Below are 15,219 nucleotides of genomic sequence, written 5' to 3' on the forward strand. Positions count from 1 at the left end.
TCGATGGCAAGTGTTCATCTGACACAAGGGTGTCATCAGGAGTGCCCCAGGGAAATGTGAAAGGAGTTCTCCTATTCTCATATACATAAATGATGTGACAGATCGAGTGAGGAGAAATCTGCAACAGTTTGCTAATGAGACTACAGCATACAAGAAAGTGTTGTTGTTGTTGTTGTTGTTGTTGTTGTTGTTGTTGTGTGGCTATGGCATTATACAGAATGACTAAGACAGAAATTCTATTTGGTGTGATGAATGGCAGCTTGCTCTGAATGTAGAAAATGTGAGCTAATGCAGATGAGTAGAAACAATAATCCCATAATGTTCCAATACTGTAGCAATGGTGCTGCTGCTTGACAAATTCATATCAATTAAATATCTACATACATTGTTGCAAAGTGATATGAAATGGAAGGAGGACATAAGAACCACAGTAGTAAATGGCAAATGGTCCACTTTGGTTTATCAGGAGTGTTTTAGTAAAATGTAGCTCATCTACAGAGGCTTATTCTTGTGTACTGCTTGAGTGTTTGGGATCCCCATCAGGTAATATTACATTAACACACTGAAGCATTTCAGAGACAGTCTGCTTGAATTGTTATCAGTGGAGTCAACCATCATGCGTAATCACAGTGGGAAAGTGGAAGGGGGAGGGGAGTCAACTTTCTTTTCACAAAACGCTAGTGAGAAAATTTAGGGAACAGGCATTTGCAGCTGTTTGCAGAGCAATTCTACTGCCACTAATTTACATCTTGTGTGAGGAGAATAAAGACTAGAAAAATCAGAGCTCATTCGGAGGCATATTGACAGTTGTCTTTCCCTCACCCCATTTGCAACTGGGACATAAAAGGAAATGACTAGTAGTGGTACATCCAACATACAGTGGATTGTGTGGAACATATGTAGATGTAGATGTATTACATGTGAGCATTAAAAATAAAATGGAAATATACATAACTTATCTGACATCTACGTCTGACATGTACAACCATTTACTAACACAATAGCTGATAAACCCGACACTGTCCAGGTACTCATTATAAATGAAATAAAAAACAAACAAGTGAGTGAGTGAGAGAGAGAGAGAGAGAGAGAGAGAGAGAGAGAGATTTCTTGTGTCGTAAAGAAAAAAAATCATTTCCATGTATTTGTGAAAATCCCCTTGAAATTATGAAACACATAGGAAGAAATATGCATAATGTACAAACATATAAATACAGTATCCAAATTAAGAAAAATAATATGAAAAGTATAAATTATCTATAAAGGAAACATCCAGGATGGTATAATGACAATGTAAGTATCCATTAAGTTTATTTAATTCAGAACTTGATTGCAAACAATATTTCTAGTTATATGTCCATGCAGTTGGTCGCAGCTGCTTTGGCGTGTCTACAACAAGGATACTGTAAATGCTTTTATGCCAATCTCTCTTTGTAGCTCTATAGACTGTTTTCACCTAAAGCCATTTGCACTCTGCAGTCAAAAGCTGCCAAAAGTGCTGCCAGGTGTTGCAGATATCCTTAAACTGACTGAACAGTAGGACTGTCTTAGCAGTAAAGATTAAATACTGTATATTAATACTTCATGCATGACGTGGCATTATTTTTCATGCATCTCAGTGTTTGACATCTTATCTCCTGATATACGTGTCATAGTGACATAATTTTGTAGGTACATTCAGTAACATATGTGTATACTGTCTGAAAAATGTGTTGTAAATAGAGTCAGTAGCAAAGAAGTAATAAATTTAAATACTGTGCACAATGTTGCAGTTTTTCACACATCTCAGTGTTTATGACATAATACCTCTTGAGCTATGGGTGATACCATGATATAGCTTTCTACGTGGATTCAGTGGCATATGTGAACTGTATGTGTGGAATTAATTGTGAATAGAGGTAGTAACACGGAAGTAATAAATTTAAATATTATGCATTATGTGGCAGTTTTTCAAGCAACTCAATGCTTATGGCACCATATCTCCTGAACTATGATAGGCAGCTGGATCTTAACCACACAGTGATCACTGCCTGATAGAGAGCTATTTGTGCACTAAGTTTAGTTCAAATCGGACGAGTGGTACGAGTCATCCATTATGTAAACATCCACAGAACTTCATCATCATCATCATCATCATCATCATCATCATCAACATTATCAACATCAACAACAACAATCATCAGACACCCACTGCTGGACAACCCATCTTCCATTTAGTTGCCTAACTGCATTTGTTCACCAACATTCACTTTCATTATAATCAATGCATTTGTTTGTTTCCCTGCGTCTCCTAGTAATTTCCAACTTGTATCTCTTTATTAATCACAGGGTAAATCTTAGTTTTTTACTGTTTTTGAGATTCAAAGTGAATGTAACACACATACTGTAAACTTCCTCTGACAAATAAAAAGCTCAATTTTGAAATCCTCAATTTAGTTTAATACATGTACTACACAGCAATTTTATTCCTTTTGTTTACTGTGTATCCAGTCAGTGTCTGAAACTGTTCTACACATAAAAACTCAACTGTTATTGTTTTCTATTTTACATTTTGGTTATCGATGCTACTATACGAGGTAATGCCATTGTTTAATTTTGTTCCAAACATCTCAAAAAGTATTGGTGTCCGGAGATACTGGTCACGTGTGTACGAGCTGTTGTGTGAATATGTGAGAGCTATACTTCTGAAAAAGGAACTTGTCCGAAAGATTCAAAATGTTTCTAGTATTTCTTTCATTGTGCCTGTCTGAAACTTAGGTCTTCCTCCGGGAAATGAGAATCAACCTGTCCTTTCCACAATAATGCTACTTTTTTTTTATTTTTCGAGTTGTGACTGTAGCTTTAGTGCTACATAAGCAAAAGAGAAAGACTAATTGAGTTCTGTAACAAGTTTCAGCTAGTAATAGCGAATACCTTGTTCAAGAATCACAAGAGGAGGATGTATACTTGGAAAAGGCTGGGAGATATGGGAAGATTTCAATTAGATTACATCATGGTCAGACAGAGATTCCAAAATCAGATACTCGATTGTAAGGCGTACCCAGGAGCAGATATAGACTCAGATCACAATATAGTAGTGATGAAGAGTAGGCTGAAGTTCAAGACATTAGTCAGGAAGAATCAATACGCCAAGAAGTGGGATACGGAAGTTCTAAGGAATGACGAGATACGTTTGAAGTTCTCTAACGCTATAGATACAGCAATAAGGAACAGCACAGTAGGCAACACAGTTGAAGAGGAATGGATGTCTCTAAAAAGGGTCATCACAGAAGTTGGGAAGGAAAACATAGGTACAAAGAAGGTAGCTGCGAAGAAACCATGGGTAACAGAAGAAATACTTCAGTTGATTGATGAAAGGAGGAAGTACAAACATGTTCTGGGAAAATCAGGAATACAGAAATACAAGTCGCTGAGGAATGAAATAAATAGGAAGTGCAGTGAGGCTAAGACAAAATGGCTGCAGGAAAAATGTGAAGACATCGAAAAAGATATGATTGTTGGAAGGACAGACTCAGCATACAGGAATGTCAAAACAACCTTTGGTGACATTAAAAGCAACGGTGGTAACATTAAGAGTGCAACGGGAATTCCACTGTTAAATGCAAAGGAGAGAGCAGATAGGTGGAAAGAATACATTGAAAGCCTCTATGAGGGTGAATATTTGTCTGATGTGATAGAAGAAGAAACAGGAGTCGATTTAGAAGAGATAGGGGATCCAGTTTATATGCCAACTAGCTCTGCAGATGATGAAGAAATTGAAGAAATGTACGATGAAATAAAAGAAATTATTCAGATTGTAAAGGGAGACGAAAATGTAATAGTAATGGGTGACTGGAATTCGAGTGTAGGAAAAGGGAGAGAAGGAAACATAGTACGTGAATATGGATTGGGGCTAGGAAATGAAAGAGGAAGCCGCCTAGTAGAATTTTGCACAGAGCACAACTTAATCACAGCTAACACTTGGTTTAAGAATCATGAAAGAAGGTTGTATACATGGAAGAATCCTGGAGATACTAAAAGGTATCAGACAGATTATATAATGGTAAGACAGAGAATAAGGAATCAGGTTTTAAATTGTAGGACATTTTCAGGGGCAGATGTGGACTCTGACCACAATCTATTGGTTATGACCTGTAGATTAAAATTGAAGAAACTGCAAAAAGGTGGGAATTTAAGGACATGGGATCTGGATAAGCTGAAAGAACCAGAGGTTGTACAGAGTTTAAAGGAGAGCATAAGGGAACAATTGACAGGAATGGGGGAAAGAAACACAGTAGAAGAAGAATGGGTAGCTCTGAGGGATGAAGTAGTGAAGGCAGCAGAGGATAAAGTAGGTAAAAAGACGAGGGCTGCTATAAATCCTTGGGTAACAGAAGAAATATTGAATTTAATTGATGAAAGGAGAAAATATAAAAATGCAGTAAATGAAGCAGGCAAAAAGGAATACAAACGTCTCTAAAATGAGATTGACAGGAAGTGCAAAATGGCTAAGCAGGGATGGCTAGAGGCCAAATGTAAGGATGTAGAAGCTTATCTCACTAGGGGTAGGACAGATACTGCCTACAGGAAAATTAAAGAGACCTTTGGAGAGAAGAGAACCACGTGTATGAATATCAAGAGCTCAGATGGCAACCCAGCTCTAAGCAAAGAAGGGAAGGCAGAAAGGTGGAAGGAGTATATAGATGGTTTATACAAGGGCGATGTACTTGAGGACAATATTATGGAAATGGAAGAGGAAATGGGAGATAAGATACTGCGTGAAGAGTTTGACAGAGCACTGAAAGACCTGAGTCGAAACAAGGCCCCCGGAGAAGACAACATTCCATTAGAGCTACTGATGGCCTTGGGAGAGCCAGTCCTGACAAAACTCTACCATCTGGTGAGCAAGATGTATGAGAAAGGCGAAATACCCTCAGACTTCAAGAAGAATATAATAATTCCAATCCCAAAGAAAGCAGGTGTTGACACATGTGAAAATTACCGAACAATCAGTCTAATAAGCCTCAGCTGCAAAATACTAACACGAATTCTTTACAGACGAATGGAAAAACTAGTAGAAGCCGACCTCGGGGAAGATCAGTTTGGATTCCGTAGAAATACTGGAACACATGAGGCAATACTGACCTTATGACTTATCTTAGAAGAAAGATTAAGAAAAGGCAAACCTACATCTACATCTACATGACTACTCTGCAATTCACATTTAAGTGCTTGGCAGAGGGTTCATCGAACCACAATCATACTATCTCTCTACTATTCCACTCCCGAACAGCGAGCGGGAAAAACGAACACCTAAACCTTTCTGTTCGAGCTCTGATTTCTCTTATTTTATTTTGATGATCATTCCTACCTATGTAGGTTGGGCTCAACAAAATATTTTCGCATTCGGAAGAGAAAGTTGGTGACTGAAATTTCGTAAAAAGCTCTCGCCGCGACGAAAAACGTCTATGCTGCAATGACTTCCATCCCAACTCGTGTATCATATCTGCCACACTCTCTCCTCTATAACGCGATAATACAAAACGAGCTGCCCTTCTTTGCACCCTCTCGATGTCCTCCGTCAATCCCACCTGGTAAGGATCCCACACCGCGCAGCAATATTCTAACAGAGGACGAACGAGTGTAGTGTAAGCTGTCTCTTTAGTGGACTTGTTGCATCTTCTAAGTGTCCTGCCAATGAAACGCAACCTTTGGCTCGCCTTCCCGACAATATTATCTATGTGGTCCTTCCATCTGAAGTTGTTCGTAATTTTAACACCCAGGTACTTAGTTGAATTGACAGCCTACGTTTCTAGCATTTGTAGACTTAGAGAAAGCTTTTGACAATGTGTAGTGGAATACTCTCTTTCAAATTCTAAAGGTGGCAGGGGTAAAATACAGGGAGCGAAAGGCTATTTACAATTTGTACAGAAACCAGATGGCAGTCATAAGAGTTGAGGGGCATGAAAGGGAAGCAGTTGTTGGGAAGGGAGTGAGACTTGGTTGTAGCCCCTCCCTGATGTTATTCAAACTGTACATTGAGCAAGCAATAAAGGAAACAAAAGAAAAGTTATAGTAGGAATTAAAATCCATGGAGAAGAAATAAAAAATTTGAGATTCGCCGATGACATTGTAATTCTGTCAGAGACAGCAAAGGACTTGGAAGTACAGTTGAACGGAGTTGACAGTGGCTTGAAGGGAGGAGATACGATGAACATCAACAAAAGCAAAACGAGGATAATGGAATGTAGTCAAATTAATTCGGGTGATGCTGAGGGAATTAGATTAGGAAATGAGACACTTAAAGTAGTAAAGGAGTTTTGCTATTTAGGAAGTAAAATAACTAATGATGGTCGAAGTAGAGAGAATATAAAATGTAGACTGGCAATGGCAAGGAAAGCGTTTCTGAAGAAGAGAAATTTGTTAACATCAAATATAGATTTATGTATCAGGAAGTCGTTTCTGAAAATATTTGTTTGGAGTGTAGCCATGTATGGAAGTGAAACATGGACGATAACTAGTTTGGAGAAGAAGAGAATAGAAGCTTTCGAAATGTGGTGCTACAGAAGAATACTGAAGATAAGATGGATAGATCACGTAATGAGGAGGTATTGAATAGGATTGGGGAGAAGAGAAGTTTGTGGCACAACTTGACTAGAAGAAGGGATTGGTTGGTAGGACATGTTTTGAGGTATCAAGGGATCACAAATTCAGCACTGGAGGGCAGCGTGGAGGGTAAAAATCGTAGAGGGAGACCGAGAGATGAGTACACTAAGCAGATTCAGAAGGATGTAGGTTGCAGTAGGTATTGGGAGATGAAGAAGCTTGCACAGGATAAGAGTAGCATGGAGAGCTGCATCAAACCAGTCTCAGGACTGAAGACAACAACAACAACAGGGGATCCAGTATTAGAATCGGAATTTAAAAGAGCTTTGGAGGACTTACAGTCAAATAAGGCAGAAGGGATAGATAACATTCCATCAGAATTTCTAAAATCATTAGGGGAAGTGGCAACAAAAGACTATTCACGTTGGTGTGTAGAATATATGAGTCTGGAGACATACCATCTGACTTTCGGAAAAGCATCATCCACACAATTTCGAAGATGGCAAGAGATGACAAGTGCGAGAATTATCGCACAGTCAGCTTAATAGCTCATGCATCGAAGCTGCTTACAAGAATAAAATACAGAAGAATGGAAAAGAAAATTGAGAATGCGCTAGGTGACGATCAGTTTGGCTTTAGGAAAAGTAAAGGCACGAGAGAGGCAATCCTAATGTTATGGCTAATAATGGAAGCAAGACTAAAGAAAAATCAAGAGACGTTCGTAGGATTTGTCAACCTGGAAAAAGCGTTCGACAATATAAAATGGTGCAAGCTCTTCGAGATTCTGATAACAGTAGGGGTAAGGTATAGGGAGAGACGGGTCATATACAATATGTACAACAACCAAGACGGGACAATAAGAGTGGACGATCAAGAACGAAGTGCTCGTACTAAGAAGGGAGTAAGACAAGGCTGTAGCCTTTCACCCCTACTCTTCAATCTGTACATCGAGGAAGCAATGATGGAAATAAAAGAAAGGTTCAGGAGTGGAATTAAAATACAAGGTGATAGGATATCAACGATTCGATTCGCTGATGACATTGCTATCCTGAGTGAAAGTGAAGAAGAATTAAATGATCTGCCGAATGGAATGAACAGTCTAATGAGTACACAGTATGGTTTGAGAGTAAATCAGAGAAAGACGAAGGTAATGAGAAGTAGTAGAAATAAGAACAGTGAGAAACTTAACATCAGGATTGATGGTCACGAAGTCAATGAAGTTAAGGAATTCTGCTACCTAGGCAGTAAAATAACCAATGATGGACGGAGCAAGGAGGACATCAAAAGCAGACTCGCTATGGCAAAAAAAGGCATTTCTGGCAAAGAGAAGTCTACTAATATCAAATACCGGCCTTAATTTGAGGAAGAAATTTCTGACGATGTATGTCTGGAGTACAGCATTGTATGGTAGTGTAACATGGACTGTGGAAAAACCGGAACAGAAGAGAATCGAAGCATTTAAGATGTGGTGCTATAGACGAATGTTGAAAATTAGGTGGACTGATAAGGTGAGGAATGAGGAGGTTCTACGTAGAATCGGAGAGGAAAGGAATATGTGGAAAACACTGACAAGGAGAAGGGACAGTATGATACGACATCTGCTAAGACATGAGGGAATGACTTCCAAGGTACTAAAGGGAGCTGTAGGGGGCAAAAACTGTAGAGGAAGACAGAGATTGGAATACGTCAAGCACAAATTGAGGACGTAGGTTGCAAGTGCTACTCTGAGATGAAGAGGTTAGCACAGGAAAGGAATTGGTGGCAGGCCGCATCAAACCAGTCAGTAGACTGATGACAAAAAAAAAGTTACTAGAATGATTTCTTTGCTCCTGTCATATCACTAACAGGAAATGTAAAAGGATCTTTTTTATTATTTTTCGAGATTTTAACATCATATGGAACCACTACATACCCTGCTGACAAAGTTTATTTCTAAGTGTGAGAAGTATACTTTCTTTGGGAAATTTATAAAGCAGTTCTTATGTATCTTAATTACAGACCTGCCACACTTGCAATAAAAACTTTCAGGATAGTTTTGACAACACCACCTAACCACTGTTTTAAATAAATGCAATGCAATGTAAGAAAGTGCGGTTACATTATTACAAAATGAACAGCTATCAATAAAGAATAGCCAATCAACTTTTAACTGTAGTTACAATGTGTACTAACCAATGTAGTCACTGTCACCAAAATTTCGATTATTAAATGAAATAGTGTATGAAGTATTACCGTGTTGATTGTGAAAAAATGTCAGCTGGTACAGGTCTTTTATAATCATATTAGTATGCAGCACACTAGAAACCACAAGAAAAAAACACTTAAAAGAATTCTTTCACTGTTGACCAGATAATGTACTAGCAAACCTGGTAATGCTTTGCAAGTGCCAAGTATGAATGGTGACCGAATATACATCCTAAACTCCTTCACCACCTTCTCTCTACCCATCTCCTTCTCCCTCTCTTTGTCCCCCACTGCCGCCTCTTCCTCCTCCTCTTCCACCACCACCACCACCACCACCACCACCACCTCCTCCTCCTCCTCCTCCTCCTCCTCTGGCCTTCTCTCTGTGCATCATTGCTTCCCTCTCTGTATGTCCATCCCCTACGCCTCCCTTTGCCCCTCTTCTGACAATGAGTCTCATTTACTGTTATTGAAAACTAAACCCTGACTGGGAACTGAAGTTGCTTAAAATGAAGGTGAATCAGTAGGTATCACTGCTATAAGGATACAACAGATACCTCTCGAACTGCTGGATAGAAACTCCAGTGACGGTATTACACATAGTTTTAATCTGTGGATGGGTATAATGCCTGACACAGCGGACACCATTTTTTTTTTTTTTTTATTAATACAGAAGCCATAAATATCAACATTTTGTGGGTGGTACCAACATCATCCGCAATTAGGCATGGAAATAAATTGATGGAAAAAGTAAAAAATACACGCCAGACAGGGAATCAAGCCCCAGGTTCCCACTTCATGCTTTGACTATCCGAGCACCCTTACTGATCAGTCCAAAGTCTTAACTTTCGCACGCTAGCATCCTTGTCAATTTACTTCATTTGCTTGAAGTAAATGGAAAAGGACACTACTTCATAGTCTTTGATTAGCTGACAATTTCGATCAGCTGGAACACATGCTATGAAAACAACATGGTTAAAGTGACCACTTGTGTAAAGTGGGAAATCCAGGTTCTAGTCACGGTCTAACAGAAATTTTCAACTTTTTGCCACTGAATTACCTTAAAGCACAATTACGGATGCCGCAACCTTGAAATATTAATAAAATTTCATTTATGAAGTACTATTCTACTCATAAGCCAATGGTGGTAAATACAACAGTTTTGTTTTCTGTAAAGCATACCGCAAAGTAGTAAACAAAACATCACATTGTTGTGTACACAATTTCCATCTGAAAATATGTGCAAGGAGATAGAATATACATGGGAGAAACATGTTGTCTAATGGCTTGCATACCCTCCTATCATACTTAAAATTCGATCCTGAGAAAGCAATTGAAACTGTACACTGTCATCTGAAACAACATATAGCCTTTGTTCATCTAAATGATATAAGATGAACATCAACAAAAGCAAAACGAGGATAATGGAATGTAGTCAAATTAAATCGGTGATGCTGAGGGAATTAGATTAGGAAATGAGACACTTAAAGTAGTAAAGGAGTTTTGCTATTTGGGGAGCAAAATAACTGATGTTGGTCGAAGTAGAGAGGATATAAAATGTAGACTAGCAATGGCAAGAAAAGCGTTTATGAAGAAGAGAAATTTGTTAACATCGAATATAGATTTATGTATCAGGAAGTCGTTTCTGAAAGTATTTGTATGGAAGTGAAACATGGACGATAACTAGTTCGGACAAGAAGAGAATAGAAGCTTTCGAAATGTGGTGCTACAGAAGAATGCTGAAGATAAGGTGGATAGATCATGTAACTAATGAGGAGGTATTGAATAGGACTGGGGAGAAGTTTGTGGCACAACTTGACTAGAAGAAGGGATCGGTTGGTAGGACATGTTCTGAGGCATCAAGGGTTCACAAATTTAGCATTGGAGGGCAGCGTGGAGGGTAAAAATTGTAGAGGGAGACCAAGAGATGTATACACTAAGCAGATTCAGAAGGATGTAGGTTGCAGTAGATACTGGGAGATGAAGAGGCTTGCACAGGATAGAGTGACATGGAGAGCTGCATCAAACCAGTCTCAGGACTGAAGGCAACAACAACAACAAAGTTGTTATTCCAGCTGGCAAATGCTGCAAGACTTGACTGAGAGAAAACAGCTTATATCAGTGTGAACCTTTGCACAACTACAGCTACAGAGACTTCCTGCAAGTGACTTCCCTTACTTCTGCACCTTCACGATATCATCAAACATCTCACTTGGATCCAACTTGGGTGTGTTAACATCAGTCCACATACGTCTCAGTCAGTGAAACATCTGTACATTTTTTTTTTTCCATTTGTCTTTAAGGAAATCACCAAGTATTTGGGAGCAAGGCAATTCAAATCCATATCTGGCTATCCAGATTCACGTTTTTCACAGTTTCCCTACATTGTTTCTATTGCAATTGGTGGAGTAATACAGGGAAAAAATAACAAAATAGTTCAGCACAGTCTGTCAGGTTGCAGCATTCCAGGCAGCTTAATGTGAAATAGTCTCTTTGTCGTGCCTGTATGCTACTCAACATGTCATCACATATCCCTGGTTTAGCTAGCTTCTGTTACGACACTGTATGTATACTAACCTCCTTAGCTGTGTGCTTCCCTTCTGCTACTAATGTTTTGACTTAGACGTGTTTACCAGTTTTAGGTCTGAAGTACACGTTTACCAGTTTTGGGTCTGAAGTACAGGACCAAGTCAAATTTAGTGTCAGACACAGTGCTTTTCTGCAATTTGAACACTTCGTGCACTTCATATAAGGAAATTTTTCAACCAACACTCGGGGGAAAATAACTTTACAAATTAACATTTATGTGAACCTTTTGGCAGCGCTTAAATGTTATCAATCTTCCCTGCTTCCATTAGTATTTCGTGAGGCTGCTCAGGTGCAACTCAAAGGATTCCTCAGTTTCCATCGTCTCACTCCGTCCTTAAGTCTGGACTGAAGTTGGTACAGTGCTTAACAATATACCATCTCTGGCTTCCACTTAATACATTCCTCTTCATTTTTGTCTTCCCCTGTACTCATTACATGTGGGTCATTCTCACCCTGGAACTGAATGACTTACCCTTTCTATGTAACCCTCCCCAGCCTATACTTTTCTCCTTCCTAATGAAGGAACCAGTATCTTTATCTACATCTACTTCACATACATAGTCCACAAGCCACAATACAGTGCACGGTGGAGGGTAGATTTTACCGCTGCTGGTCATTCCCCTTCTTGCTCCCATCATAAATGAAGTGAAGGGAAAATGACAATCTGTAAACCTATTTATATGAGCTCTAATTTCTCTTGCCTTTTCATTGCAGTCCTTAAGCAAAATGTATGTTGGAAGCAGTAGAACCATTTTGGCATCAGTCTTGCCTTAATTTTCTCAGCATTGTTTCAAGAAAAGAATGTCATTTTCCATCCAGGCATTACCATTTAAGTTCACAAAGCATTTCCATAGCACTTGTGTGTTGATTAAACCTACTGGTCCATATCTAGCAAAATGCTCACGTATTGCTTCAAGTCATCTTTCAATCTCATCCACTGAGAATCATAAACACTCAAACAGCACACAAGAATGGCTCGCACAGGTGTTCCGTACACTGTCTTCTGCATAGATGAGCTAAATTTTTCTGTCATTCTCTCAAACAACCCACGTTGGCCAGTCGTCTTCCCTACAGGAAATCTTACGTGCTTGTTCTATTTCGTAAAGCTTTGACTTTTAACACTAGAGATTTTATCAAAGTGACCGTGTCAAGCAGCACATCATCAATAAGCTACGCATACGTTATAGGATTGTTTTTCTTACTGCTGCTCATCGTATCCATCAAATTGTTATAATTTATATAACAAGAATGGTCCTATTGAACTTCCCTGGGGCACTCCTTAGAATATCCTTGTCCCTGATGAACTCTCCCCTTCCACGCTTTATTACTTACGGAATATTCAAGCCACAAATATCGGAGAACTTATTTCGTAATGTTGGACCTCTGTTAGTAGTCTACAATGGGGCACTGTGTCACATGCTTTCCAGATATACAGAAATGTGGTATCTGCCTATTGCTCTTCATGAATGATTCACAGGATATTGTGCATGAAAAGGACAAATAGAGTTTCATATTAGTAATACTTCCTAAATCCATGCTGATTTCTGGACCAAAGATTTTTCCTCCTCAAGGAAATTTAAAGTTAGAATATGGTCAAGAATTCTGTAGTACACCAACATTGAGAACACTGGTATGTAATTTTGCCAGTTCATTCACTTACCTCTATTATATATATGGGAGTCACCTACACTTTTTCCCAGTCACTCGATAACTTTGTGCTGGGTGAGAGGTACGTAAGGGATCAATGTCAAAGAGCATTCTCTGTAAATCTCAACTAGGATTCCATCCTGACCTGACAACAAATTTGTTTTCAACTCTTTCAATTGATTCTCAATGCCAAGGATGCCTGCTTCTATGCCCTAACGAATAAAACATAAAACTAAATCGTCCGATGAGGCGTTGTCAGATAAAATCAGCGATGAGGAGTCCGGTAACCCAAGATTTCGTTGCTGAGCAGTCAAAGTGGGACAGTGCACGAGAAAATGGACCACTGTCAACCAGGAGCCGTACTGACACTCAGGCCGGTCTGCACGGCGCAGGAGGTAACCGTGCCAATGCAGAGATGGCAGAGGACAACCGATTCCCTGCAAGAGACCTGCATGGAAGACTTACACAAATTCATAGTCTCCTTAATGACATAGTTCGTTGTGTGTAGTGTTATGCCATTCCATCTCCCAAAGCTGAAAAACCCTACAGCGTAAGTCAGAACGCAGGTCAGGTTCATAGATGGCCATCTCCAGAAGCAGTTCCCGTGTAGCCTGTTGGCATGTTCATTGCCTGGGATGCCGACTTGTCCTGAAGTCCACACAAACACCACTGAACGATGGGAGCAGTCCAGGGCATAGATGGACTCCTAGATGGACACCACCAAAGGATGGTGAGGGTAGCACTGGTCAATAGCTTGTAGGCTGCTCAAGGAGTCAGTACACAGAAGAAAACGATTCACTGGGCATGAACGGAAATACTGAAGAGCACGAGAGATGGCCACCAGCTCTGCAGTGAATACACTGCAACTATCAGGCAAGGAATGCTGTTTAAAATAGCCTCTGTGGACATAGGTGAAGCCAATATGACCATCAGCCATCAAGCCGTCAGTATAAACCACTTCAGAGCCCCGGAACACGTCAAGAATCGAGAGGAAGTGACAGCGGAGAGCGGCAGGAGTAATTGAGTCCTTAGCGTCATACGAAAGGTCCAGATGAAGGTGAGTATTTACGAGAGCACCTAGTCTAAGAAAACCCATGAGCACTCTGCAAGTACTCTGTGTAGTGTGCCCCTGACTTACAAAAGCAAATCCTACAGTTCTTCATCCAACAAAGCAGATCCAAAACCCTGCAACCATCTGTTTGAGACTCTCCACTCAGCTTCAAACCAAAGGACCCCAGCCAATTCAGGGTACGACACTGCAATTTGTAAGCTCTGCGCTTTAAAATCTGATGAAAATTTGGCAGTTACATACATTTCATTCAAGAGCTTGTACAGTTATTACTCTGCCCTTTGGCCCGACGTTCCTTCAATGCTCGAACAAATACTTTTTCTTAAAGTATTATATCTAACTTGTCACTGTCTACTGTCTCCTCATTATCTATTAGCCTAATTTCTCCTGTGCAACTATAAACTTTCCCCAAGTATTGTTTCTGTCTTACTGACTTTTTATCCTTGCTTCTGTTATCCAGCCCCTGATCACCTTATTGTTCCCTAAAATAAATGTTTATTAGCCCATGTGCAGTATCTACTTTATCCTGTCAATTTTGTGTATATTACATTACATCCATCCTCTACTGATTTTTTAGCTTTTTTTCATTTCTAATGGACATTATTATATTTTTGTTGTTCCTTTATTAATCTAAGTATCTCACCTGTTATCTGTGGTTCTAAATTTTTCCATGTGTTCTTATAAGTTGGCTTGAATTTTTCATTTCTTGAAACTGCCTATTTAACTTCATTTCACGACATCTCGATTTTCACCTGGCATTTCACTAGTATTAGGTTATGGGCACTACCAATCAGAAGGCTTGAAATTCCTGCAGGCCTTAACTTGATTCTTGAGTGTGTTCTGCCAACACACACTACCTGACAAAAAAAGTGACCCATCAAGAAGTGGAGGAGGAAACAAAATGAAACTTCACAGATTGAGAGGGTGCCTGGTGTTACACTATTTCAACCATTAGAAAACTGAGTAACAATTACAAAGAACTTGGCAGTATGAGCCCACTTATCAGCATTGTGATGTGTATCTCTGGCCTGAATCCTTGCAGTGATTTGCTTAGGAAGGGTGTCAAAGCCATTGCAGGCTCTACTGAGGCAAGTTGGCTAACAGCTGTTGCAACTGGTCCCCAGTATCCCAGACACTGGTCTTGG

At 39.6% G+C, this 15,219-nt stretch overlaps 1 protein-coding gene across 3 annotated transcripts in view; it reads right to left on the bottom strand.

Moving 5' to 3' along the window:
- LOC126353937 (activated Cdc42 kinase Ack) overlaps positions 1-15,219 on the bottom strand; it is a 403,423-nt gene that overhangs the window by 152,572 nt on the left and 235,632 nt on the right. The gene's annotated exons all lie outside the window — the stretch shown is intronic.

This window comes from Schistocerca gregaria, chromosome 3 (genome assembly GCF_023897955.1).
Source record: "Schistocerca gregaria isolate iqSchGreg1 chromosome 3, iqSchGreg1.2, whole genome shotgun sequence".
Classification (NCBI taxonomy): Eukaryota; Metazoa; Arthropoda; class Insecta; order Orthoptera; family Acrididae; genus Schistocerca; species Schistocerca gregaria.